The sequence below is a fragment of the Panthera onca genome, chromosome C1 (assembly GCF_046562875.1).
Source record: "Panthera onca isolate mPanOnc1 chromosome C1, mPanOnc1 haplotype 2, whole genome shotgun sequence".
Taxonomy (NCBI): Eukaryota; Metazoa; Chordata; class Mammalia; order Carnivora; family Felidae; genus Panthera; species Panthera onca.
In genome coordinates, this window is record NC_138346.1 from 137,701,087 (window position 1) to 137,724,908 (window position 23,822).

The 23,822-nt window shown below is 38.5% G+C and overlaps 1 protein-coding gene and 1 long non-coding RNA gene across 3 annotated transcripts in view; one reads left to right on the forward strand and one right to left on the reverse strand.

Moving 5' to 3' along the window:
• Positions 1 to 7,595, forward strand: part of LOC132671398 (uncharacterized) — a 55,274-nt gene extending 47,679 nt beyond the window's left edge. For both annotated transcript variants that reach the window (XR_009607087.2, XR_009607086.2), the window contains exon 5: positions 7,355 to 7,595. This is a non-coding gene — a long non-coding RNA (uncharacterized LOC132671398). The remainder of the gene's footprint in view (positions 1 to 7,354) is intronic.
• The window catches only part of LOC132670902 (uncharacterized), a 500,514-nt gene that overhangs the window by 149,400 nt on the left and 327,292 nt on the right, over positions 1 to 23,822 (reverse strand). The window lies entirely within an intron of this gene.

The window sequence follows — 23,822 nt, forward strand, 5'->3', positions numbered from 1 at the left end:
TTCTTCACTATAGTGCTCTTTGATATTTATACTCTTTATTGTACTACTCTAAGTCATCCTGGGTATATATTCCAGTTTTCTCGGCTTTCTGGGGCCTTGAAGCTGCTTTGGGATTGCCTTAGCTGTGACTACTCTCTTCACTACATGGATCCTGCACATGGTATAGACTTCACAGCGCGAAAGGAGAACACCTGAATTCCTGCAGCTCATTCTCCTCTCTATGCCAATAGCTTAGCATCGAGTGTTTTTTTGGTTGGTTGTTTTTTTTTTTTGTTTGCTCTTTTGGCCAAGCAGGAAAACATTTTTGGCCTCCAAGGAGTCACAAAATAAACCGGAAACAAACAAACAAAAAGAACAGATCTCCATTTCTCTGGTCTTACTGTATCTTACCATAGAATCTACGCTCATTACCAGTCACCACTGAGTTAGCACTGCCTTCTTTTATACCTAATGGTACATTTCTCTGGCAGTGTACCATCTTTGGAAGTACTGGTTGTCATATCTCCTGTGCTTTCATACTCAAGATTCTCTAAAATGCTAAATAATCAGCATTAAAAATGTTATTTAAAAACATTTGCTGACTCCCCTTGCCACTGAGCAGGTACTCCTGCTTGTCCTAATGCTCCTGAGATCCCTCGAGCTCCTCTGTGAGATCGCTGTGTGTCCTAGCCTGACAAGTGACTCACAACAGAAACACTGTAGTGGTAAGGGCTCCCATATAAACAGCTTTGTTCCCAAACTCCAAGTTGGTCTATAAAAACAATGCTTTATTACTGTGGCTATAATAGCCATAGTTTCTTCTGCTTAACTCTTATTTACAACATACAAAAAAGTTCTCTTCTGGGTTTGAACTGCCCATGGATTCCCTGAATATCCCCACACAGATCACCATGGATCCACTGCTAATCATGAATGATCCTGATGCCATCTGTGCATGCTAGAGGCCCGGCTCATGTGGCAGAATTATCCAGAGAACCATATTAAACTGTTTATTCTCATCTCCTACCACAAACTTACTGAATTAGGATGGTCATGGCAGTGCTAAGGGAAACAATTCTCAGATGAGAAAATTGTTAACATTTAAAAAAATCTTTCATTTAAAAAAAATTTTTTTTACATTTATTTACTTTTGAGACAGAGAGAGACAGAGCATGAACGGGGGAGGGTCACAGAGAGAGGGAGACACAGAATCTGAAACAGGCTCCAGGCTCTGAGCTGTCAGCATGGAGCCCGATGCGGGGCTCGAACTCACGGACTGTGAGATCATGACCTGAGCCGAAGTCAGTCGCCCAACCGACTGAGCCACCCAGGCGCCCCTAAGAAAATCTTTTAAACAAGACCTCTCCAGCCGGCCCAGCCTGAGTCTGCTGATATGCTGATATGAGGACCACCATTTAAACTGCACTTACCCTGTTTGAAAGACAAGGAACCTGTGTAGGACAAGATGTCAGTCCTTTGGTAAAGCCAAGGTAGCTTATTGCTGTGCTTCCTGTTCATTTTGTAGGACTTTACTCTGTCAAGAAAGGAGATTTTATATGTTTGCTAAGGATACAGTAGATGGTAATTACACCCATAAATTCATTTTGTGATGATTTTCCTGTTATTTCTCTGGTCACAGAAATTAGCAATTCGTTTTGTTTTCTAAGTATCAGAGGATCATTTATTCAGTATAAGTGATTATTTGCCAGGAGCTTACTCTATACCAGGCACTCTAAAGGTGTTCTACTTCTCCTGCTGAACACTGACTGATATATACATTGTCATGTATGATTGAGAATTAGTGATACAAGTAAATCCCAAAGCAAAAATAATTGGAATATTTGAATGAAATGTGAAGATGTTCTTGATATTATCAAATTAGCGAAGTACAAACATTTATTTTATAAAAATGAAAATAATACAATAAATCCTTCATTGTAACAGGTCTGTTGCAGTTGTCTGACCCTACATATGCAGGGTGTGGTCCCCTAGAGAATTCTATAAAGGTTGAGAGCTCACTTCAAGAGGGAGAGACACCAGTAATACACAAAGGAACCAATCACAGTGACTATACAGGAAATGACCCCAGCAGGAAAAGAAAACGTTTGGCTTTATTTAGATAGCAAGAATTCACCAATCTACACACTCAGGCCACTGAGCAGAAGAAGCCCTTGCCAGTCTGAGAAGAAATTCCTAAGCTTCCATGAAAAATACCACATGGTACCTGTGGATGTGATACAACATCTGGGAGGAGTAATATAGCATGGAAGCTTCGCTGAGGCCTGGAGACGAAAAGTATTAAAAATGTACTCAGCAAAAAATATACTGGAGCATAAAATTATTCACCAGCAAAGGGGAAATGACATTCTCAGAGCCAGATTTCTAGTAGAAAGGATCCCAACAAAAGGAAACAGGTCAGTGGACCTGCTGGAATGGCAACACACCTGGGTAAAAGAATTACATGGCCCATACCTGTGGTTCCCAACCTTGCCTATGTACTCTGTCACTGAAGCATATTCATAAAATAGTCTGGTATGACTTTAAACCATAGTGCTTGCTTTTGTTTGTATAATCTTTGCAGCTACTTCTCCATTCTTTTGCTAAAATTTCAGCTTGATAGATTGTTTCTAATATGCTTACTATTTATAATGGAAGTCAGTCTCCTGTACTGGCAGAAGGAGCAGCTGACCAGGTCTGCATGTAGAGGAGAGATACTGTCCTTAGTTTCACTTCTTCTAAATGGAGATTCCAGCACAGTGACTAAAGATGAATTCCCTGACGGCATGGGCTCTATCAAGTTATTGGCTTGTCTTTTGGACTCTACAGTTCTACCCTTAATGGTGTGCCTGTGGCTGGTGTTCAACTCCAGCTCCCATCAGGCCCCTGGAAGAATGCTGAACACATAGGAGCATAGTGTGTTATTCAAATGTTCATTTGTAGAATGAACCAATGAAGAATCTTGGCAGCCTAGAAAGAATACTGAAAATTTTAGATGCTTCAGCCAATGTGAGCTATATGTAATGGTCTTAGCCAAATATATTTATCAAACACTTGGAACTCTGATTTAATACCCAAAATTCTATTGAGTTCCTGAGGTGCAACAAATTATAAATCAAGACACTTGGCATGTTTTCTTGGCTGAGTGGGCAAATATTTACCCAAAAAAGCCAGGAAATCACTGTCTTAGTTTTTTGATCCATGAAATGGGGATAATGTCAGCCTCATGTGGTTGTTGCTATGGTTGGCCAAGACACTCTATGTGAAAATGCTATTAAAAGTACTAACAGCTACATAAACATTAGAGTTGTTGTCTTATATTACAAATGCCAGATACTGAATTGATTATTTGCTTCTCTGTGTCTCCTACATTTTTACATGTGTAAATATATGGACAAATAAAAAATGAGGAGAAAAACTACTTAAACAGTATCCAGACCAAATATTTTTAGTATTCTTTACTATGCTTCTAAATATTTAATAGATTATTAGTAGATACAAACATAGAAGACACTATTTCACATTTGCATGTTAATGAAAAATCATGAATTATACATTATTTGCTGTGTGGAGTAGTGGAAACAGTATTCATTTTTTATGGCCATAAAAACTTAGATTGTCTCCTGAAACACACATCAAATCCCCTTCTGTAATAGTGCCAGAAAGATCTGCAAGCTTTTTAAAACCATCTCCAGCGAAATTAGATAGATTTGTTTGTGCCGCTTTGCAACACGTTAGTGTGAAAGTTCATTTTAAACAAAATAGTTTTAATAATGTCATTACTAATGTATATTTGGTCATCACTAAAAAATGGGGTTTTAATATGAATGCTTCATTTTAATAAACGACAGAGGAAGCAAGTTGCCCTGAGTCAGCAGGAAGTGGTTATACACCAGAGAACAGCCTGATTGTGTTAGATTCATCCAGAACACTGAACAGCCCAGAGACGGTCCAAGAAAAAACAACTGGCTTTATTCAAATGATTAGGCTTACTGCAGCTCAATAGTGAGATTCACACATTCCCCTATTATTTCTTGACCTTGTGCCAAAAACTCCCACTTACAGTAATAATTAGAATTAGTGTTTCCAGTGCATGCCTCCATCTTCCTAACCAACAGAAAAAAAAAAATGTGGCGCTTACAAACTATGCGTTAATGAAAATTTTCTTTACTTTGTTTGATTAATACAGCTTCATTTTCCTAACTCTTTACCATTATGACAAGTGTATATATACCTTCAGTTGCTAAATCCCTACAAGTGCCATCACCAGTATTGCCAATCCTACAGTTTTGAAAGGAACCAGTGTTTCTTTCTGCCTCTCATTAAATTTTAAAGAAATTCCTTTCATTTTCCTGGTCGGAGCACATATGTAAAGCTGTCTTTGACTGCTGTCAATCTGGGCTGCGTGCATTTTTTCATCAGTAAATGGAAAACTGTAAACACTTCAAATACTGAATCGCAAATGCTGGGATTAGCAAATAGTACAAATTACTGTGCCTACATTTTAATGAGAGGCACAGTTTGTGAGAACGGTCTGGAAGGGCCAATCTTCACTGATGTCCATGACATGGTTCTGTCTACAGACCTATCTGAACTACTCACTAGGCTTCCCGTTAGCTCAGTCTGCACTGTTACGATGGAGATGGCGAGAAGAGAGTCATGTCATATTTATGCATCTAGTGATTCTTGTAGCACTGTGGTTATTACCACTCACAGAAGCCTAACACATACATCCAAGGAGTTTACCCTTAGTTGGCAGGATCTAATGGGAAATCGAATAGAAATCAAAAGGTGTGAAAAACAAACAGGATAAAAATAATCAAAATTTAAAATATATAGTTAATAGAATAAATCTGATTGCTAAGCCAAGTGGGATCTGAATTCCTTGTAAGAAATACAGCTCAAGATTGGAATCCCAAAATCTAAACTGGACCCCACGGCTCCGACACTAACTAATTTTACTTGGCCTTGATGAGGCATCTAGCTGGAGGCACTTGCACATTCTGAGCCTTAGTTTTCTTATTTCTCAAACTGGGAGAATAAAATCTCTACTTCCACCACCTCCACTTGTTTGTTGCCATGAACAAATGAACAGAGATGAGTCTTATAAACTCTACATGGCTACATGTTGATGCTATTTTTGAGCTCATGGCAAGAGCCTGTATTGTAAATCCATGGTCTCATTCCCCTGCTTCCCATGGAGGCCCCCCATGGCTTCACAGAGCACTCTGTTCAGGGCCTTCAAGTCTTTCCACAACCTGGGCTCTGCTGCTCCCTCCACTATGATCCAGTATGTCATACTAGCCTGGGGATAGGCCAAGATCATTTCCACTTCAAGGCCTGTTACGCGCAAGACCCTCTGACTGGGATGCTCTTTTCCCAGGTCTTTCTGTGGCTGGCACCTCTTCCTTCCAAACCAGTGAATTTTACCTCTGCAGCTGGTCTTCTTCAGACACTTGCTAAGGTGTCCTGTCCCACAACATTCTCTGCCTATTGTCTTTTCACACTCTGAAACTGTCTGCCTCACTTATTTGTTTACCTGTTGTGAGTGCACATAGAACACAAGCTCCCTAAGAGCTTAGTGCTTATTAAATTGCCTGTCATGTTCACTACTTTAAAGTTGGCACCTAGAAAAATACCCAACCCATAGCGGGGACTCAGTAATACTTGTCTGAATGATGGCTGTTGGCAGCTCACTGGGAGTGGCAGAGGGACAGAAGGGCTTAGCTGGTGTCTAAAGACCTTGACTACTTCCCTTTTGGTAAACTGTCCCAAATCTGTCCCCTGCCCTCCTACAATGGCTCCTAATCTTTCCCTATACCAGCTGTCCAGTGCCCTCTATCTTCTCTCCTAAGATTAAAAATAGTAACAGTAATAATAAGTGAGCACTAACATGTAGCTAGTTATTTCACAATACATGATCACATTTAAATCTTCAGAACATTTTACTTTTGAGGGAACAGACTTAGAGAGATCCAATAATTTTTAAAGCTCTCACCCCCAGAGGCAGAGCTTATTCTCAAATGCATGTTGGTCAGACACCCATGCTCTCTCCTGCACCCCAGTGCTTTCTGTATAGCCAAGCTCTTGCAGACAGTGACTCACAGTCTCGCTTCAGCACACCTTGACTCCCCTTTTCTCTACACTGGCACCCCCTATCCTGGGTGATGAATTGACTGAATTACCAGAGACATGAATCAGGTAGATCATGCTCATGTTTTCCCATGAAGGTATATATCTTATCACAAGCCTTCTGAATACAAAATAACTGACAAGGGAACACGCCAGATTGATGATGATAATAACAGCTTACATTTATGGAGCACACACTGAATGTTAGCCCCTTGAAGCTTCATGACAACTCTGTGAAATGGGTACTCTTTCTATTGTCATTTTTACAAATGAGGAAATGGAAGCATGATGGGGTTTCATTATTTGCCAACTCACATGGCTAGCAAGTGTTGGAGCTGGCATTTATAGTCACTAGTGTGACTAGAAAGCCAGTGTGCTTAATCACTGTGTTAAACTAAGCCACTACGAGGGAGAGGCAAGGGCTAGTTGGCTTAGCCTATATATAAAACTCACCTCTAACAGCAACTCATTTTTCCATGGAACATCTGGTCTGAGATGAGCTTTTAAATAAATCACCTTCCATTTCTGGCAATGTTACTTAGTGCTTTCATCTCTTGATTATATTTAATATTAGAATGATTTTTTAAAAAAGCAGTCTTGGCAAATAATCTATTTTTCATTTGGTACAGATGAGCCATCAAGCTAACAATATCATTAATCACATTAATATATCTACCACCATCACTTTCTCTAGAATTGTTTCTTTCTCTGTCAAGGAGAATCATAGGAAATAAAACAACTGTGCCATAAGAAATCATGCAAAGAATTCACTGTTTCTATTTCAAGTTTTTTTTTTTTTTTTGGCTGCTGTCGTTAAGATCTCAAATCATATATTTTAGATATACAATTTCTTTAAGCCACACTAGCTTAAATAAGGGAGGATTCTAAAAGGAAGTGGAAACAGTTATATAAAAACCCATAAGTACAGACAGTTTTAATGAGAATTATTTCTTTTAAAATGAGACATTCTTTTAAGAAAGTCAACCAAAAGGAGAAAAAAAAAATAGGACAGATAGAGACTTGTGGATCAGGCGTTTTAGTAATTAACCACCAAACTTCCAGATGATATGGAAGAAAGCAAGTTATGTCTTGGAGAAATTACCCTCTGGAGAAAAAGGGGAAAAAAAAGATTTTGAGTTTGACAGTACAACCTTGTAGCAACACCAGTTTCTTCTCCTGCTGGTTCAAGGAGTTCTAAGCACCCTTCTGTAAATCATCATCTCACAATCTATTTATTATCTTCCAGCTCAGTGCACAATACTATCTGTTACACATGGATACCAGCAATAATACACGAGGGGCTCCCGCATAAGAGGCAGCAAGCTCTGTGCTCATCTGCGTTCTGAGTCTCACCCTGCAATGGAGTTTCTGCTCACGCCATAGCCACCATCATCAGCAATTAGAACAAAAGTATTATGTTTGTAATATTTGATCCTCTGTATTTTACCCATGCAATGTGATGTTTGTCATCTAGTGCCATATGAATAAAGTGTTTGACTGCCTTAGAGTAGCATAGGTTGAAGACTTTGTTTTCCTTTATTTTTTTACTTTATCTTATTTTATTTATTTATTTATTTACTTATTTGCTGTTAGAGTGGGCAATTCCATAGGACTTTGGTAACCTATGTTACAAGATGCTTGTACACACAGTAGCACTGTTTCTCTTCAGTGGAGAGCTAAAATGCAATGAATCTCACATTGCCTCTATAATGCTACTAAAATGTTAGCTATTACTGCAGAAGAGGAAATCAGACTGTGTGGAACAAAAAATAACTCTAAATGTATGACGTGTTGCAGTGATTCTCAACATAGGCTATAAGAATCACCTGGAATGTTTTTAAAAAATACAGACACTCAGGTCCCTCTTTCACGGGAGATGCTGATTCAGTTAGTCTGGGGCGGGGCCCAGACACTTGTCTTTTTTTTTTTTTTTTTTTTGAAAGCTCCTCAGATAATTACCATTTGCAGGCAAGACTGAGAACAACTGTTATGGAAGAAAAGAAACTTCAGAGTCCAATTGTTGCTTTAATACTAGCACATGGTTAACTACTTATGAGACTGAACAAGTTTTTCAGTTCCTTTGTGGTTTCATCTATCATACAGAGTTGTCATAATGACTAATTAAACTATGTAAGTGAAACTATCTTGACAAGCATAAAATGTTATAAAATATATATTTTAAGTCCCTGAAATCGAGGAATCCTGAGGTCTATTGTAGATTAAGACATGAGTTTTAGAGGCAGGAAATTTGTCTGCCATCAAGCGTATCCTTTTATATCTCTTCACCATATTTCCTTACCTGTAAAATGCAAACAGTTTATTCAACTTATCAAGCAGGAAAAAGAGAAAGATAAATGCTCCCATTTGATAAAAGTGTGAGGATTAAAAAGTAACATATTTAAGGTGCAATTTCAATGCATTCTATTTTGCTTTGGTTTTGTTCCCTTTCTTTCAAAATCTCTCTGAGGATCAAATGAGTTCATTTATGTGAAAGCACATTATAAGTATAATTTATTATCATTATGCTGTTATTATTATGTTGTTATTATGCCTCAATTTCTTCAACTGTAAAATAAGAGTACTGAACTAAATCATTCTAAAAATGTCCTCCAAGCACTAAATATCTGTGGTTCTTAAAAGGGGAGAATTGTACAACCTTTCTCTTCATTTGATTCTTGTTCAGTGTGTGAGTATGTATGTTTCAGACAGCATTAATGGAAAGAAGGTTCTTGGGTTGTCCTACCCTAGAATCATCACATTCTGTGACTTTATTCCTCTGGAATAACCTACAGGAGAATTCTGAAGAGTTTATAAGTAAAAATCTCTTTCCATTCCAGAAGCCTAAGTGCACCTTGACTTCTGCTGGTTTTAACTCACTGGGTGCTCAGATCACTTGGTTTCAAGCCAGAAGGCCAAAGGGCCAAGTCCACTGACTATATCTGCTCTACAGAGTAGCCCTGAAAGGCCCCTGTTGCTTTCCTGTGACTCACTTAGAAACAGAGCTGCCCACCTCCTCAAACAGATATTGTGTCCAAACTTCTGATGTTAGTTTGGGGGAGGGAAACACATTTCTGCATTTGGGTCAGCATTCAAGGGAAGTAACAGAAAAATGCTGCACTCTTTTAGTAGATGTATGTCTGTGTGGTCTCCTTGTTTATTGTGTGAATCTTTAAGCAGTCCTCTGTGCTGGCTCATTTCCTTTATAATATAAATATGCTCAGGTTTCTCCAATCTTAAAACAAAACAAAAGGAAATTGAAATTAAAAATCCTTCCTTCCACCTAATATAATTTTCTAGCTATCCCACTTTCTTCTTACTTTCATAACCAACACCCTTGAAGAGTTGTCAACACCTGCTGCTTATATTCCACCTCTTCCAATTCATTCCTAAATCTCCAGTAACCTGGCTTTGTCTCTAGTTTTGGCCAAGGTCAGCAATGACCTACAAGGTGTTAATTTTAAAACGTCCATTCTTCTTTTATTTGAGCGCACTGACCACCACTGCATCTCTGATTCCACTGATGGCTCCTACTTCCCCCTCTCTGCCCTGTCCATAGCTTCCTTCAGGCTCTCTGCATCTCACATAGTTCTTAAATACTGGTTCCCCAGAAATCTGTGCCTTGACCCTTCTTCTGATCACCCTGCACACACTTTCTGGCTGGCCTCATCCAAATGCCTGGGAGCTGTCGTCACTTTCCCACACCATTTAGAAAGCAGCCTGAGGGAGGCAAATCCTTACATACCATTACCTCTGTAGGAAGTGCAACCTCAGAGAAGCATGAATGAGCACAAAGGGTGAGGAGTAGGAATATAAGGAGATCGCTCCTTCGGTTTTGTGTAAAATACAGCTGATTTCGCTATCTCACTGTTGGCTTCAAAAAGACCATATAAAATCCTAGCGTGTCAGAAGAGACTGAAGAGCAGGGAAGAAGAATTTGCCCACTAATTCCTTTCCCAGTTGACAAAAGTCTGCCCCGTGGGCACCAACACCTCCACAAAGAGTTGTGTCCTCCAGACCTTTTGGGTGTTGTCAGATCTATTAGTTTTCTATGGCTGTTGTAACAAATTACTAAAAACAGTGGCTTAAATACAAATCAGAGGATGCAGAGAACCACAGCCTTACCAATCCACACAGGTACACAGAATATGACTGCTCTTTACCCAAATCCTGAAAACTCCCAAATTGATACTTACCATTCAGCCCTTCTTCTGGGTCCAATTCAAACAGAGGTCTCATATGTTCTTTGTACTAAACATATGCAATGTTAAATTCAACATCTTTTCTAACTTTCTGCTCCCATGATCTATTCCTCCTACAGGATTTCATTTCATTAACCCAAGAACCACAAATCAGAAAGCAAACAGTCATCCCTGACTCCTCTCTCTGCCTCACTACCAACCTACTCTTGACACATCAAAGTCACCAGACTCCATCTTTTCTCTTCCATTCTCACCTCTCCTGCCTCATTTGGCTTTTATTTTCTGTTAACTCTTCTCCATTCTTTCACTTAACACTTTTTCCAATCAATGCTTCACGGACATCCAGATTTACCTTTTTTACATAAGGATCTGATCAAGTAAGGTCCATGTCCTTTTGCATACAGATTCCTCACTGCCTTCAGGATAAGATTGGAAGTCCCTAGCATAATAGTCAAGAAACTTCATGATCTGGACTTGACTTCCACTTGTCATACCTTACTCCATTCCTCCTTTTAAACTTCGAGTTTAGCCATGTTGAACTACCTGTACTTCCCCCAGTATGTCATGTTCTGTTATGCCATTCTTCCTCTGAACATGCTCTTTTCACTGCTTGGAATGTCCCCCTCCCCTCACTTCCTCTCCAGGGTTATGCCTACTCATGCTGCAAGACTTGGATCATCTTTCCCATGAAACCTAAACTCACTCAGTCCCCTTCCTACAATGTAGACACATTATATCCTAACATTGCTCTTGCCACACACTCTATTATGGTGTTTCGTCCTTTGGGATTTTATTTTCCTGCAGAATTGTGAATAATTTTGAGAACAGAGACACCATATTATGTACCTTTGATTCTCTGGTAGGTGGCATGTAGAAGGTGTTTAATGAATGTTTGCCAAATGAATAAAACATCTGCGTGGTAACTTCAGTTTAATAAAATAAATTTTAATATTAGAGAGATTAAGTGGCTTAATACATTATCATCATCAACATCATATTATGAGAGACATCTAGGAAGAATTCTTTTGTAGGTAGAGGACTCTTGACTAGAGATTTCCTTTCCATCATTCTCTGCTACTGGTCTAGGACTTCCCCCTCCTAAGAGCTAAGAGTTACTACTGTGTTCCTACTGAGCTAAACCTGTTAATCCTCATACAACCTGATGTGATAGAACTATTTTATTTCCATGATACAGTGAGGATGCTATAGCACAGAGAAAGTAAGTAACTTCACCTGGATAATACTTGTAAGAGTCAGAGCTGGGATTTCATCAGAGACTCCCACCTACCGGAGCCTGCATACCACTCAACATACCATTCTTGCAGCCAGATGACTGGTTTAAGGCACAAGAAAATATGGACATCGGGAAATGTGGGTTCTCATTCCTGCTTATTTTTATCAACCTAGAGAACCCTGCCTTGTCACTGGGACTATTTCCCTACCTATGAAATGAAGAGTGGTGTTTGATTCTGATGTTCACTATGGTCCCTTCTGATTCCTATTTTGTTAATTCTATCGCATGTATCCAAATGAGCTTTAATAACTCAATGGGAAAGGGAATCGTTGCATTTCTGATGGCTAAATATCCATTTGCAAGAGGTGAAAAAAAGCCTTGTACCACAGAACTGACCAGTGAAGCGCAAGGCTGCCCACCACCTACTAAAACCCAAATGACCCTCTATATCAGTGTCTGTTAAGTGAATTCATCATCACTTCTTAAATCAGTTGATTATGGGAACAATTTATAAAATTACTTTTCATCCTTTGTTGGGCCCTCTTGGGTTTTTATCCTTTACTTCTTTTGCCAGTTAGATAAATAAAGTTACTTTCCAGAGCTGCTCAGGCACATCCTTCAGGTGTCTGAACAGGCAGAGGGAAGCCACTTTGTAGCTCATTTCTCTGAAGGCAAGTCCCCCCTGCCCCCCGCCCCATTCCCTTCAGCTAAGGAAGATACTAAACACATTATATCTCAAGGGATGCATTCAGGGAAAAATATGACTCAAAGAGAAAGCAGCCTTTGTTACACAATATGTTTCTTCTCAGTCACCATAGGTATGAGATCATGGTTGTAAATATTACCCAAGCAACCCCCAAAAGTAGGAATGAGCGAGTGTGTGTGCTTGTGTGTGTAAGGGAAAATTACATTTATGCAGAAGAGGGTACCCTTCCAATAGAAATCTCTTAAACTTGCAATTAAGTAAAGGTCAGGAGCCCTGGCTTCAAACCATGGCTTTAAGTTCAGGCTCTGCTCCTTACCAGGTACACAGCTTCCCATGTCTCATCTCTTGGAGTCTCTGCTTCATTATCTACAAAATGGGTAGGTGGACAAAGATAATCCCTTAAATTCCTTGTAGTTCTAACATTCTGTAATTCTGATTTTTTGCTAGAGTTCAGAATTTGAATTTTTCCTGCTATCCCAGATACTGCCACTAAGGTCTCTTTCATCAAGTCAATTTCATGCAGTTCAGAATTTCAGGCTTACTGAAAAACATATGAAAGAAGAAACACCCAACTTTTATTCTTCTCAATCGAATTTAAGGATGAGAAACTAGAGTGCAGATGGTCCCCCCTCGGTAAACTGCAGTGTGTCCACATTCCCCTGACTTGGAATCCTCTTCTCGTGGATCAGAACCAGACCAGTTCTGAAGGAAGTCAGTTGCATCCCTACATTTCATCTGAGTTATATTTGAATGAAAACATTGCAAAATAAAACTCAGAATTTTTTTTGCCAGAAGTCAACAAATTACTATAACTAAAAGACTGTTTGGGCTCTGAATCAACTTTATTTCTTGTCTTTTTGCTCTTTTGAAAATAAAAAATCTTATTTCCAGCTCATAAAGTAGCATTAGTTCTTATTATTCCATACATTAGAAGTCAACTGGTAATTCATACAAATTAAATTAGTGATTTTGCATTTAATTTACTGATGACAAACTACAGAATTCAGCAGTTTTGCTCTGATAACCTTTAAAATGTATTAATTCCATCAGTGATTTACATAGGGCTTTATTTCCCACTGCTACAAGCCTCATTCTCCAAAGCAGAAATGCCCCATGGTTTTTCAATTTGTTACCTAATCAGCACAACATATTCCTCCTTTTCTGCCTTTTATATTGCCTCCTAAATTTGAGACTTCAATATTTGAAGAAATTGCACCAAGGAATCTCACATGGTTTTTCTATTTCTGTGAACCTTTAAGGGAATAAACAGAGAAAAATTATTCCATTGAACCAGGGGTGCTGCTTGCAAACACAGTGGTCTTAAGAAGATTGCATTCAAATGAATTTTTTTTCCAAATCATGGTACTTGGACATTACAAAAACTATTCCACAAATCCACCGAAAGCTCCTAATATCAATATATCAAAATCTCTGGGAACTATACCAATGGCAAATACTGGAGTTTTGAAAAGAAGTTGCCTAAGGTGATTCTAATGAGGCGTACTGTGTAAGAAAAGCTGCTCTCTCTACTCTCTAAATGCCCCTGTTCTGGCTCAGGAATGAGGAAGTATATTTTCTCCAGGCTTATCTTTCTTATTGTTATCTCCAGGCCAGAGGACCCCAGATATAATGGGGGTGACTCCAGAGTTCAGAAAGCGGTGCTTTGCTTGTTAGAACTCCAGTTTCTTTAAACTATTATAACCACATACTTTTGAATCTACTTACAGCTATGGAAAAACAAACAAACAAACCCTCCTTCAAAATTTAAAATGGCTTTGGAAGTGTTTGTCTTAGCTTAAAGGCAGTGAAATCGAATCATAAATTGGAAGTGCAAACACACCATTTTCCCCAAACTCAATTCAATGGAAGTGTTTATCTCACAGAAGGAAAAGATGGCAAAGAGGATCTAAGAACTACCGAAGTACCCACCAGAGATTCCTGGCATTTCCTATAGGAGGTGTGGGACATTTGGCTGAACCAAGGGGGTTGACATGGGGCAAGAGAGTTTGGGAAGAAATGAAGGTACATTTAAAGCTTTATACTGAGAAAATGGAAAGAGGTTTGGCAAATGGAGTAGAAATATCCGTGTTCTAATATTCCTTGGAAGTTCAACAAAAAAGAACCTTGCTTGGGAACTCTTATTTGAGGGTTGTAATGGGGAACTCTGGTTTCAATACCAAATGGAAAGACAAATGTGATGACAATATTAAGGGGATCTAGTAGTCTACAGGAATGAAATAATATTCGTATAAAATCATTGTATTTGAAGTCACCTTATACTGTTTTTTTTAAAATTTTGTTTGTTTATTTATTTTGAGAGAGACAGAGATAGCATGAGTGGGGGAGGGGCAGAGAGAGAAGGAAAGAGAGAATCCCAAGCAGGCTCTGCACTGTCAGCACAGACCCAACACTGGGCTTGAACTCACAAAATCATGACCTGAGCTGAAACCAAGAGTCTGTCGCTTAATCACCTGAGCCACCCAGGTGCTCCAGTCACCTTATTCTTTTGATTGCATTGTATTTGTTACATCTATATTTTGCCATGTTTGAGTTCTTCTAACACTGAATCTGTGATGTAAAAATATATGATGTCCTATGGATTTTTCATAACAAAGTATGACATCATAATATAGCCTATAAAATATGACCTATATATTACTAAATTTATTTTTTTCATGTTACTTATCAAATGCACCTTCTTATGTAAATGTTTACATTTTCTTTGTAAACTGTTTTATAAACAACCCTGCACCTTTTCCTTAATGTTTATTTTAATTTCAAAGAGGCTCAGGTTCTATTCATTTGCTGATATTGTATGACATTTAAGCCAAACTTGGTCTACTAAACCTTTTTTTTTTTTTTTTTTTTTTTTTAGTAATTCACATTTTCTGGTTTTGTTGCTATTCTGAAGGACTCTTAGAAACCATGCCTTTTCATTTTCCACTTTCCAAAGAAACTCTCTTGATTACTGTCCTTTCTTCATTTCTTCATTTTATATTTTGCACTCCCACATTTCTATTACAACTAAACAGACAAACAAAGATTGCAGTTTAGATTTCAGGCAACTAGAATCTCTATTTCGTGAGGGCAGTGACTTTGTCCTTAGTTCCTCAGTATCCTCATTGTGTCTCCAGTTTCTAGGACAGTGCCTGTCACAGAGTAGGCAGTCAAAAATATTTTTTAAGGACTAAATTATTAAAAGCACTCTTAGGGGGCGCTTGGGTGGCCAGTCAGTTAAGCATCTGACTCTTGATTTTGAATCACATCATGATCTCACTGTTGTGAGATCAAGCCATGCTCAGTGTGGAGACTGCTTGGGACTCTATCTCTCTTTCTCTCTCACTCTCTCTTTCTCTCTTTCCCCTTCTGCCCCTCCTCTGCGTGCACTCTCTCTCAAAAAAAATTTTTTTTTGAAGCACCCTTAGGATCAGTTGACCACAAGTCTTCCCAAGAAGACTCAGCAATAATGCCAGCCCAGATGGTCTGCACCAAGGTGAGCCTGGTGGGGTTTTGCCTAGCAGAGATGAGAGCAGTCTAATGAATCCTATTCCAAGTGGGAAGCTGGAGTTCAGAGTCAACATAAACTATCATTTTCCTAAGAGTGTGGATCAAGTGCCAGTTCTTAGCCTCTTCCTATATGTTCCATCCTGCTGTTATTAAATAGGCATGCCCCATTAATTTCTACGGCATGGCAATGTAAAAGCTGTATCTTATGATTTCACTGATCATAATGTGGATAAAGAGAAAAAAACTAAATAGCAAGATCACATTGTATTTTTGAACCACACAAATGAGTTTTAAAGCATTACTGAGAAAGCAAAAATTACCAGTGAAGTACGGTATTTGTTGAAGGAATTAGAGGTAAGCCACTAACACAGTCATTATTTAAAAATTGCACAGTAAGTTCTCAGCCCAGATAATCTGGATATTTATATCACTGAAAAAAACAATATGTATATGAATTGAACCACAGAACGTCATTTTAAAAATGTATATAAACCTCATGATAAATCTTTGAAATATTTGCTTTTTAAAGTTACATCTTCTAATGCAATATCCAATTCCTTAACGCATATAAGGATATATGACACTGAAGTATTTGTATTTTATTGAAACGCTTTTGTGCAGTGTGTGTATGTGAAGAGCCCCTGGGATGTCTAACTTGGTACATTTTGGATATATTTCCATGTGGTCGTATTAGTTTATTTCAGTAATTGAAACCAAAGTTTAAATTTAACGTGTGGTAAAGAAACCTACTTCTTTATTAAGTAGATTGAGATCACAGTCTAGTACTTAAGGAACTTGACTCACAAATAAGAACCCATGTAATTTTTCCTGTAGTCTTGGTATGTCACCTCTGCAGTTTATTTTAATGCCTAATCTTTTTGCTAAACAAATTCCAAAAGTTGAATCAAGGGAGTTCTGTGATGAGATTCTGGTTGACACCAATGCAACCAATTCTTGCCATAATAAAAAAAAAAGTTTTATAAGACTTAAAAGACTAAATATACTCACTTTAATGGCTGTTTAAGATGTATCAGATTATTACCAGTGTGTTTATGATTGGGAGCAATGGGAACAAAAGTCCTCCTCTACTGGCAATTTGCAATACTCAAATCTCTAATGTCATACTGTTGACTTTTCTGTGATCGTAGTATACAACTGTGAGTGAAAAATCATAGATGTTGGAACAAGGCCAAAGCCAAAAGAATAGTATAAGCCTATTCTGTACTATGTTTCAGGGCATTTAAAGTAACACAAAATAGACTTTAAAAGTGTGAGTTAAATGCTAATGTAAAAAAAAATCATAAAGTTTCACTCGGAGTTATGTTATAGACACAGAGCAAATGCTATTTCTCTGTGTCAACAACTCCTTCTCATCCTTTAAGGCCCACTTGTTGCCCAGACCCATTTTCTTTTCTTTTTAATGTTGATTTATTTGAGAGACAGAGGGGGAGAGAGAGAGAGCGAGAATGCAAGAGTTGGGGTTGGGGCAGAGAGAAGGAGAGAGAGAATCCCTGTCAATGCAGAGCCCAACGTGGGATTTGAACCCACCAACAGCGCAGAGCCTGACATGGGGCTCAAACCCACAAATTGTGAGATTATGACCTGAGCCAGATGTGGGGCTCAAAACCATGAACCAAGAGATCATGACCTGAGCCAAAATCAAGAATCAGATGCTTAATAGACTAAGCCACTCAGCCACCCTGACCTGGCCCATTTTCTAAAGCAGAGGACCTAAGAAGAGATAATTACTTCCTCTTTTGTGATGTCCCTATTCTTTGTATTTTTACTAATCATGGTCTTTATGCAGCTATTTATCTAATGTCTTTCTCTCCTTTTACATTGGCGATACTTAAAGTTTGGGATTAAGTCATTTATTAGTATTTGTGGTAACAGTTGCCTAACACATAGAAGACACACAGTGAATCTGAAGACACATAGTGAATCTGACTGACTTATTGAATATACCACAATTTTAGTTTTATCCTCAAAGCATTTTTTTTAATATGGGTTGATGCTATATTCCAGGGGTCAGAAAATTTTATCCATAAAAGGCTAGAGAGGAAATATTTTAGCATTTGTGGGCCATATTTAGCATTTCTGTTGCAACTATTCAATTCCCATTGTAGCACAAAAGCCATCATAGACAATACTTAAATGGATGAGCTTGGCTGTGCACCAATGAAACTTTATTTACAAAAACAAAAACTGGGCTGGATTTGGCCTGCAAGCTATAGTCCGTCAACCTCTGCTAATCCTTCTAATCTTTTGTCCTCATTTTTCCTTCTTCCTTCAGTGTGTTTCCCCATTGCTACAATGAGTTTCTGGCCTCATTCTCCCTTTCTTTTTCATCTGATAAATACTTTCATAACTTAAGATTCAGCTCGATCAGCCACTACTTCCTGAAATATTTCTTCACCTCTTTGAGAAGCATTGCCTTTCTGTCCTTTGGACAACCATTGTGGTTCTGTTATATGATGGATTGTATTTGAGTAAATTTCCATCTCTGGTTTTAGACTGAACGCCTTTAGAACCAGATCTTACTCATTTGTATGTCTACATTACCTAGCACATGCCTAATACACAGTAAGTACTCAATAAATGTTTACTGAATTGTCAGAAATCATTGAGTGTTACCTGGGATACAAAATACAGGCTATAGAGACAGACTATAAAGCATGAATTTATCATTTCAAATAATATAATTTCACTTTTCTTATATTGCTATTTCCTCAAAATCAACAACTTGCTCATAATCTAATCAATCATGTCATGAAGTGCCAGCATTTCAGTATCTTCCATAGAAATCTCATTCTTTCATTAAAAAACATGCAATTGGGATAAAAGTGAATTCCAAGTCTGAGGGATAGCAATTAGCAAAATCAGTGTCTGGGGCACTGCCTGCATATAATTGGACTCATGGACTATTGCCTGTAACAACTGCAATAACGATACCTAACATTTACAGTGTTCAAGCTGCTTTGTGCAAAATAATCCATTAGAGCAGGCTTAGTGATCCAACAGCACTACACCACACCTCCAAGTCAACTGTGAGTTGTTGCCCATGCTGCATTTTATTGCTCCCGGTGGAGTGCACTATTCAATATCCTACGTCCCACATCTGTGGCTCCATCTCTCAGAACAGAAAGGATATGCAGCACTTACTTTCTTAGTCAGAAATATTATTTTCAGTCTAGTCAGAGCTACAAATTTTAGGACCTTTGACTCTGTGAGAAAGTGTTGAGCTTTTCTTTTCTATTAGTCGTTTCTTATATGCTGATGAGAAATTGTGGTGTAATTCTGGCTGGGCCTTCACTATGGAAGTGAAATGGATTTTGAAAGCTCTGCTAAGTACTGGCAGCTTGGCATTGCTGAAAGATCTGGAAGGACCTTTCAAGTCTGATTTAAGCCAACACCCACCTCTGAACTCCTCAGACACAGCATTTATTTCTAGTTTTCACTACCGCTTGCATTCAGGTGACTCAATCTATGTGTCTTGTTCTAATTACTCTCTGAGCACTAGGCTAAATTTGGACAATACCATAAAGAAACTAATGCATAGCCGATTTTATCTCTTCCCAAAGTCAGACTGCATCTTTAAGATGTTCCTGGGAAAAAAGCCAATTCTGTCTCTCAAATTACAGACTAACTCTGTCACTTGCTAGCTAGAAAACACCTCCTGTGTCCTGTGAGACTCCCCATTACTGTTAAAATGATCCCACCATCCTTCTAAGAGAGAGACAGTATGCTATTTGTTAAGAGTGGACTCTGGAGCCAGTTGGATTGGGTTGCGGTCGCTAGATAATACCCTGGATGTCTAATAAAATTTGAATTTCATATAAATTATCAGTAATTTTTAGTACAAGCATGCCCAAAATATTACAAAGAACATACTTCTACAAAGAAATTATTCAATGTTTATCTGAAATTCAAATTAAACTAAATGTCCTGTATTTTAATTTGTTAAATTTGGCAATCCTAGATTCTACCACCAACATCTAACCTTGGCAAGTTACTCAGCTCTTCTGTTAAAGGGGTATAATAACAGTATCTTCCTAATAGGGCTGTTCAGTGTAACATTAGAACTGGCATATGGTAAGTGTTAGTGAATTTTATTTTTCTGATCATCTAGAGCAGGGATCAGCGAACTTTATTGTAATGGGCAAGACAGTAAATATTTTGGACTCTGCAGACCATATGATCTCTGCTGCAGCTGCCTGCTTGACTCTTCCATTGTAACCATACACAATCCCTAAACAAATGCGTATGGTCATGTTCCAATAAAAGTTTACTTACGAGAATAGTCAGTGGGAAGATTTGACCTGTAGCCTATAGTTTGCTTTGATCTAGATTAAAACCCTGTAGTAACTCTTCTACTACCCCATATTGTATTCACCACCTTTTTTATTACTGTCCTCATCCCCTTTCATGATAAATTTCCTATTTTAAAGAAACTTCTGATGGACCACTATCACTTACTACTTAATAATTCTAATACGATCTAATATTAATAGAATGTGACTCATTTTTAAAGCATTTCACATGGATATGTATAGTGATATTCTAATTATATATGTTATATAAATTTTCACAACAGCATCATAAAGTAGGTTAATAAAAATTTCTTGATTCTTATTTTTAATAGATTTTACTTTTATGCATTATCTTTCCCTTTCTTCCATGGTCCCTGCAAGTCTCCTATGTTGCAATTTACCTGGACAATTTTGCTATACACTGAACATTCCCCTGCCTTTTATCTTTATGGATTCTGCATGTTCTTCCTTTATGACGATATTCTCTCTATCCCCTATCTTCTTGTTGACAGATTGTATATTCACAGAATTAGTAGAAACAGAAAGATCAAGTTGTTAAAAATAAAAAAAAAAACACTCGAGGTTGTTTCTGCTCGTTTAATAATTGTGTGTGTGTGTGTGTGCGCGTGTGTGCGTGTGTGTGTGTATTTCAACTGGTTTGTACCTTTCTCTTCATCTACTTTGAAGTCATATCACTTCTTTGTCCAATGCTTGGGAAATAACATTCCAATGTGACTAAGACCCAATTTGGCCTCATGTCTCTTGATTCCACTCTGATTGCTGTTGTCAATGAATGACTTGTGGCTCAGCACACTAATAGCTCTTCAACAAAGCAGGCTTAAAACCAGAAGCGGGCGGGGGGTGGGTGGTTCTTTAAAGAAAAAAAATCATAACAGTTGAGAAATTAGAAGCCCTCTCTTATTATTGTATTGCTCTCCTTTCATCTTTAGCCTTCTGATGTTTTCTTTTCATTTCTTCCTTGATGCCCCAAATGAATTACCAGACATTTTAATGAGATGAGGCTAGGTCCAGCCCTGGCCAATAATTAACTCCTTCCCCTCTGTCAGACGGTTAGCATTTTATGGCATTTCTAGCCTCTGGGAGTTTAAGCATAAGGCCCAAGTATGAAAGTATATATCCCCTGCACAATTTCTAGGATAAGCTGCTTCTAAATCATCAGTGAAGAATTCTACTTAAGAGTCAACTTCAGATAGATTCCGGGGATAGGGAAACAGAAAGAGCAGGGAGATAGAGGCTCAAATACAAAGGTAATTTTTAGCCAGCCTGGAAGAAGTATGATGTGACTTAAAGAAAAGATGAGGCCGGGAAGAAGATTGCCACAACAATCACCACAAAGAGCGAGAGACATATAGTTCCAAAGTCTCAAGTGAGACAAGGATTGAAAACATTATCTATAATCCTCCTCATCAGAAAGTAAATTTCACAAAGTGGGATGTGGAGTAGATAAAGTTCAAACTTCTAATATAGAAATCTATTTTTCCTCCAGAAATATAGGTTAAGACTTTGACAAGTTTTGCCAAATGTGTGCATGTGTTCTATATCTCCACACCACTCAGAAAGCATTGATTACATGACATTTTGAAATGGTTCAATTAGGTAGCTCAAAATGTCTGCAACATAAATTATACAACAAATATTGCCCAGGGAGTCTCCATTTTGGTTTTAAAACCTTGCCTGTTATGTTCCTTTTCTGTCTTCAAATGGCTGCACTTTTCCATGGACAGCACATTACTCTTTGTCCTAAACACACTTTAATGAAATCTTCACAGTGTTTCGCCATTACCTACAATTTTTAATAGTGGGGTCTCAGACTATTTCAGCAATAAGGAGTCCAATTGTCTTCCTCTGCTCAAGGTAAGGTTTGGAAGGAGATAAGCCATCATATAATCAGGTCCTACTCCTCATCCACACCCTAAGACCTTTCTCTGTAAGGTGATAGCTGAGGAAGGCACCACAGAGCACAGAGACTGCTGGGCCAAAAGGGCTCAGAGCAATGAAACAAAAAGGAAGATTAACAGTTCTCAAAGTTGCCAAATCAAAGGTGCCTCTCCAGGTCACAAGCACTTCACTGGAAGGGCCACTCACTCCAGCACAAGAGTGGAGGCATGGTGTCCCTGATGGTGATTTGGCCCCTGTTCCCCTCGCTGCTGCTCTCCCTCCTCAGCCCAATGTGTTGTAACTTCATTGATTAATCCCCTGGCTTCCCTTTTCCTTTCTTACCAGAACTTTCATTTATTTGGCGAGGAATAGCTTCTTTCCAGAGGGTAGATTCCAGTGTGGGTGAAATCAGGTGTCCTGTCCAGTCATCTCTTCACCTAGAGGCAGCCACTTGACCCAAGCTCAGTCTATCAAATGATTCTGGCTTAGAATGTGAACATGAGTGCATGACACATGAAAGAAATCATGGCGGAGTCATTCACTCCGGCATCCCAGCAGCAGGCTTTGGGTGTACAGCTTTGCTATGAGACCATTTCCATATTTGCAGCTTCACAGCCACTGGAAACACTGCAGCACAGATTCACTCCCAAGCGTGGTATCTGGCTTTCTATAGATTCTGTGAGCTTCTAATATCCCTCAAGAATATTCCCTTTTGCTTAAGTTAGCCAGAATCAGTTTTTCCTGCTACAAGAGGAAAACCAACTGGCAGATCCAAGTTGGCTGCTGAAAACTGTTGAGAAGAATTTACCATACTCTCAGGGAAATTGTGTGTGTGTGCATGTGTGTCTATGTGTATGTGTACGTGATGAAGGGAAAAAATGGGTACAGTGGCACTTTCATCTGGTGACTGAAGAAACTAGCACACAGAGGTGAGACATTTTTTCATGCTCTTCTCTATTCAGGCTAGCAACCTCTATACATTTCTATGCTTCCCCATAAAATTATAAGGAAAAATTCATGGAAAAATGTGTTCTACTGGGTAAATATCTCTTCTCTCTTCAAACACTACCAGGAGTTGCTAGCAGGATATTCTTGGTTCTTAATATGGCATTCAGTAGTAGTAACTTGCAACCAAGTGGCAGCTTGTTGCCAGCCACTATGGCCAAGAAGGTGAAATCTTATCAGTGGTTATTGCTATTTCCATATTCACCCACATTTCAATACCCTCCTTCCTCGTGCCTGTCCTCCAATCATCTCCCCAGTGTTGGGAATGTTGGAGTTCCTTCTACTGAGAGTGTTCTCACCAAACCTCCACCTTTGCAGGTCAAAATTACTCTTCAAAGCTCCAAGCCCAAAACACAAAAGAAAATGAAATTCTGACCTTAAACACACTCTTGTAATTGCTTTCTCTATCTCTTCCTCCCTAAGTTTGACTCGAGAGGTCTACTCTAAATGACATTTTTTTTTCCTGGAAAAAAAAAGCTTAAGGAAGGAAAATATTTAGAAACTCTAAATTTCTTTCAACTGTACCACTAATTGCTGTGTAACTCCGAGTGATTCAATACTTCTAGAAAATGGAAGTGAAAATATTAAACAGAAATTAAAGTTCCCTGATGTGGCACTGAATTACAATTCGGAGAATACTTGGAAAACTCTTGCCTATCTTTGATTTAGAGTGGTAGATGGGAAGTGGGGAGGAGCTAACCATAAAAATCCATAAAAATCAAACAAATCTCTGCTCAGTTAGCATTAAAAGAACAGCTTATGAAACACATTTAATATAGTTTGTAGAAATATATAATAAATACATTATTCTTCAGGAAATTCCCAAGACAATATTGGCAAAATGGCTCACTGGG